We start from the raw sequence: 6,138 nt of genomic DNA on the forward strand, positions 1-6,138 counted from the left end.
GGGATGTTGTACCCTGCTCCAAAGGGCAGCACCAGTTGGTAGACAGGGGTGAGTCTGTCCAGTGCCACTAAGACCAAATAAGCAAGACACTGAAAGGTGGAAGGCTATGAAGGATGTTTATTGTTTCAGCAAGGCATGCCTGTGGCCTCTGGGAGACTCAGCTCAAATTCAGAAGGCACTTTTCAGAGGGGTGGGATACTTTTTACATTTCTGGTTCTTTGTCCTAAAATCTAGACTTCCCATTGGCTGAAATTTCACATCATAGATGGGGATAGGCTATAGATAACATTAGAGACACCTGATAGGTGTGTTTCAGTTACAGGTTTCCGTAAAAGGTAAAATTAGGCATTTAAACATATTGAATTACAAAGTTTTCAAAAACCAGTAGAGTGTGCTATAATACCATTTACCCAGTGTTAAACTTTATTCACATCTATCAATCCAATTAAAATTATTTTGACAGGTCTTCTTACTAACCTCATTAAAAGAGATGACACAATGTGCTTTTGCCTGGTACCATTATCTTATCTGCATACCTTTCCCTTGTGTTAATGTCAACATTGAACACCTGTGGGACCTCTCTGCCAAACTAAGGTTTCTTGTCCATTCTTAAGACTTTTCTAAAATCAAGCAACCTTTTGGTTCCTTAAGAACTACTTCTAATGACTACTATGTCCCCATATGTGAATTACAATTTGGGGCAAGACTATCTTGTCCTAGCTTTTGTCTATATGTGCCTTTTTCTATTTCAGTTGCAATTCAAATAAAGAGTCTCCAAAAGCAGAAATTTCCCTGGTACTTTTCCACCTCGTCCCTCTCATCTTCTCGTTCCCGCCTTACTTTCAAGAGGGGAGTAGCCTTGTCTCACTTTGACTTGTTCAAGGATTCTTGCTTTTCTAATTAAAATGTGTGCTGTCTTCTAAAGTTCATCTCTTGCAGGTGTCTTGTGGTTAGCTAGCTAGACACTTTGTTAGTTTGCCAAGAAACATTGCCAACTGATAGAACTACCTTGACATTTTAGCAGAGCAGTTAATTTAGCAGAGCAGTTAATTTTTAAGCTTTCCCCTAAGTTCATGCTTTCCTTCTCCATTACACTGTATTGATGGTTTGTATACATGTTTGGCTATCTTTTCTTGGGAGGGAGTCTGAGACACGTAAGCAGGCATCAGGGACATTTGTCCCCTTGCCCCAGAATAAGCCACAGCAGCAGCTATGGAGCAACTCAGACCAGTTCAGTCGCTGGCACAATTCTGCTTGAAGGCAAATCAGACCTGTGTCTGCTGCTGAACCTGCTCCCCTCCCAGGCCTGATCCACCCTCCTTCCCACCCCGTCACTGCTCTATTCCACCCACCCCTCCCATGTTTCCCCCTTACCCCAGGCTCATTCAATCACCTCCCTGCCTCCCCCCAACCTCATGCATGGGTTTACCTGATCCAGCAGGTGTCTATGGACCCACTGGTCCATGGGAGGCCACTTCAGCCTCCCCACCAGCAGGCCTGCAGCATGCATCAGTGGAGGCTTCTCTGCAACAGCTGTTAACCAGCCTCTGCTGGTGCAGCACTAGTTATGCTGCTGGGGGAAGGGGTTGAGATTGGGCCATGAATCTTAGAAAATTCATTTTACTGCATACTGTTTTTTACACTTGTAACTCAAAACTTACTGAAACGCATATGTGAGTCTCTTTATTTTACATTCTCTCACACACATTGGAACATGAATACACAGAGTGACGGCCCAATCCTATGAGTCTTTGTGCAGGCTCATAGCACATGAGCATAGACTCATGAGCAGAACGAATGCTCCCTGTCACATTAGCTCCAATGACAGTACAAAAATGACACTAATGCCAGGCCAATAGGAGCCAGCAGCAGAATTGGTCCTATGACACTGCAGACCCTGGCCTGTGATGCTCTGGGTAAGTCAGCAGCATGTCTTGGACAAGGAGGGCATGGTGTATCCCAGTGGCAGTGACTTGCACCAGGACCTTATCCTCTATTCTTTGCTTGCTGCCTCCCCTTCTCTCTCCTTGGACTTACTGAAGAGACTTGCATATAAGTTGATCTCACATATAAGTCTGTTGCAAGGTTGAAAACACAACTCAAGAATAACTCGGTACTCAGGAGTAAAGGTTCACAGGCTTTTATTTCATTGCAAGCAATGGGCATCTCATGGGACAAATGTCTCAAAGCATGAGAGCAATTGTCAATGTTAACTGGACCCTTTATACCATTCTGGGTTCTTTGTTTGAAAATCCAAACTTCCCATTGGCTGAAATTTTACGTCATAGATGAGGCAAACTCCTAATAGGCTATAGATAACCTTAGAGACACCTGATAAGTGTGTTTCAGGTTACAGGCTTCCATAAAAGGTAAAATCAGACATTTAAACATATTGAATTACAAAGTTTTCAGAAACCAGTAGGATGCACTGTAGCATCATTTACTCAGTTTTGAACCTAATTCACATCCATCATTTCAATTAAGAGTAATTTGACATGTCCTCTTACTAACCTCATTAAAAGAGAGCAGTATAACACAAAGACAGGTGTGAAGACTGACTTCATAAGATATTTTCTTGGCAGAACTTACTCATCCCTCATGAGGATGGTATCAGCGGCCTATCTTATTTCTTCTGCGTTCCTTTTCTATGTGTTAGTCCAAACATTGAACACTGTGGAGCCTCTCTGCAAACTAAAGCTTCTTGTCTTTTCTTAAGACCTTTCTAAAATCAAGCAACCTTTGGTTCCTACTTCTAATAACTACTATGTCCCCATATGTGGATTACAACTAGCAAAGACTATTTTGCCCTAGCTTTTGCCTTTTGCTCTGAAAGCCTGAAAGAATAGTTATAAGTGAATATTGGCAGGCATAGTGGTGAATGTCCTTGCTAAGATGTGTGTACCTCTGCCAAGATGAGGCTTATCTCTTCATTGCCTAGTATCCTTATCTATACCTACTACATTCCAGAGTGTTTACACTCTGAGGCCTGAACACCTGTGAGACTAACAATTTTGTTTTTAAATGAAGTCAAACAGCCTTTTACTATTCTCTGTGTTTCCATGCTTTAGCCAGACTTTTAAAATTATTCTTTCTTAATACCAAGCAGCTTTTTACCATTCTGTGTCTATACATGTGGGTTACAGCCTAGGGTCAAAAGTCACCTTGCCTCAAGTCTTGGACAGGGTTCAAGCCAAAATCATGGAATTTTTATTACTCTTGGATAAGTGGGGGGGGGGGGGTCTGACTATAATTTTGTCTGATTTTACCCGAGGCCAGATCTTGAAAAATAACCTACCAGTAGTTGTTACCTAAGAACTGTATAGCCTCTAATTTATTAAAAATATAGTAAAAGTTCATAAGATACATTTTTATTCATTAACTTTTTAAATTTTGGTCTTCACAACCTTTGTGTAAACACTATCAGAGTAAGTGCTCTGTGAACAACATACCAGCAGAACCATTAATCAAATCCTTCTTTAAGATGCCTGGTGTGTTAAGCCAGAGGCTCAACATATAACATACAACTTACAACACATAACTGGAAGTGTGCAATTCAATTCACAGTGAAGAGTCAAGCAACAAGGAATGAGCAGGAGCAAGCACAGCTACATACTGTTACAACCTGATTTACTCAGAAGTAGACCCATTGCTTTCAATTGTTGTTATTCTTAAGTAATGGTGCACTGAACTGCAGCCTCTGACTCTATTTCAGCCTCTGACTGTGATGGAAATTATGTCCCCGTGTTTAAAAAACCAGATCTCTGCCAAACATTTGCAAAATGGAAGGAGGGTGCAGAAGGGTTGGGAGTGATCCTACCAAAGAGAATGAGGCTTGCTTGATTTCAATGGAAGTGCTGAGCCCTGGCTTACTTTTTTCTCAGGCAATGTGAAAAGGTTAACTTTGACTGCAGCTTGCCCTGAAGCCTGGTCACCTTGGAGACTAATTGTCTTATAATTATCTCTGCATTGTTCATTTGCTCTCTTCCTGGCTTCTCCTGGCTGCTGCAAGGAGCCTGAACAGCCCTGACCCCTAAGTGACCCACAGATAAGGCGAGGAGATGATCTTGATTTATTGACATAAATTTCTCGCCTTATAGGTAAGTATCTATGGTATGCCTGGTATATGGCTAGATCCAAGGAAACCCATATCAGGAAGTCTATGGAGAGGCCTCGTGAGTCAGTTAATAGTGCTGTAATACAATAAACTATTAGGACAGCAAAAAAATGGAACAAGAGCACCATTCCATTTCTAGTAAAGTCATGCCTTTTGGTCTTCATGTATACCAAATTCCAGGCATCTGAGTGGCCCATAAGGCAGTAAGTACATTAACCATTAACTTGTAGCCTCTAAGGGCAGAGCCAAGATGGTGTACTGGTTCTTGGATTTCACTTACCCAGGTAATGCCGCAGCAGCCTCATTGGAGCTACTCAAACCTGTGCCACCTACAGAGATGGCACACATCCCAAGCAGCCCGGCACTGTGCTGGTTTGCCCAAGAGCAGGTTAGGATCCAGCCTCCTGAGTCTCTGGCTGAGAGGTGGAAGAGAAATACTTTAATTAATAATTACAGTAAAATTACATGTTCATTATTACTTTATAAAGTAGCCTTTCTACATGATTTAACATTTACAACTTCTGAAAACACATCCACCTCCCATCTAGCTTCTAGCCTTATAACTTATCAAATGCAAATGCAATTTTTGAAGCGCCTTCTTCTGTAAGACCCACTGAAATGTCTACCCATGGTATGGAGAGATTTGGAAGGATTTCACATGGAAGTGGCCACTGAAGTAAGCATCAGCAGTTTTCAAAGCGTTGCCTTCGCAAAGCTAGCTGCTGCAATGTTCCTTTTCACATTCAGATGATACGAGAAATATTTCCAAAAATATGGGCCATTATTTAAAAAAAAGTACAGAAAGAAAATATGACTGCTAGTGTCGGTGTTGTTCAGGTCAAGTCTGAAAGCATATCATTGATTGTTTGAAATGTTCAAGCCAGAATTTCTCCAGATTGATTAGAACAGTGGTTCTCAAACTTTTCGCACTGGAACCCACTTTTTAGAATGAGAATCTGTCAGGACCCGCTGGAAGTGATGTCATGACAGAAAGTTACATCATCAAGCAGGAAAATTTTTAACAATCCTAGGCTGTAATCCTACCCACACTTACCCAAGAGTAAATCCCATTTACTATCATTGTTAAAAGCATATACATAGCAGCCTCTTAAAAGTACAGATCTGTAACATTTACCCAAATGAGGTCACATACCATGGTGGCATCAAGTCAAATATATTTAAAATAAAATTTTGAAATGAATGGGGACCCACCTGAAGTTGGCTCACAACCCACAGTCTGAGAAACACTGGATTAGAAGATTAAGGACCAGGATTATATTCTTACTATTCAAGCAAGCACTTGTGGTAAAAAAAACATGTGCCCTCATGAATCAGTAAGGCCCCAATCCATGTATTTATCCAGGGTCAGCCCATCCATGAGGCCAACTGAAGCAATCACCTCAGGCTGTAGATTGTTACCCTGCACATGCCCAATCTCATCTGATCTTGGAAGCTAAGCAGGGTCAGGCCTGGTTAGTACTTGGATGGGAGACCGCCTGGGAATACCGGGTGCTGTAGGCTTACACCATAGTCTTTCAAGACTGAAGGTTGCCAACCAGGCTGTAGATTGCTGCCTGCCCATTTCTGTCTGCCTACTTGCTTCCATTGTTCCTCCTTCTCCTTCTACTACCTGGGTTGGAAAAGGAAGAGAGAGGCAATGAGAAAGAGGAAATGTGAAGGGAGGACAGTGCTGAGTTAGAGCATCGGAGAGTAGAAACAGCAGAAGTTGGCACATCATTGTGTAAGGAGGGCAACATTTGGCATGGTTTGCCAATGGAAGTTGTGCTACATGCGATGGGGGGGGGGTGTGACCAGAAGGCAAAGCAAAGGTAAGTAATTTTTTTTAATTTCCTCTGTGAAGGGACTTCTAGCCACTTATGTACCCAGGCCAGCTATAGAGATGGTGAAAGTCCATGAGGCGTTGAGTTACGAGGATAGGATCTGGCATGTTCTGCTGCTGGATCCACTTCTCTATCCCCCAATATGTCCTGATCCTTCCCCTCTCCACCCATGGCACATCCCCG

At 42.2% G+C, this 6,138-nt stretch overlaps 1 pseudogene; it reads left to right on the top strand.

Annotated features, from left to right (window-relative positions):
* Window positions 1-5,517: 5,517 nt before the first annotated feature.
* LOC136637986 (5S ribosomal RNA) lies at window positions 5,518-5,635 on the top strand (annotated as a pseudogene).
* Window positions 5,636-6,138: the final 503 nt, after the last annotated feature.

This window comes from Tiliqua scincoides, chromosome 1, assembly GCF_035046505.1.
Source record: "Tiliqua scincoides isolate rTilSci1 chromosome 1, rTilSci1.hap2, whole genome shotgun sequence".
NCBI classification, from domain to species: Eukaryota; Metazoa; Chordata; class Lepidosauria; order Squamata; family Scincidae; genus Tiliqua; species Tiliqua scincoides.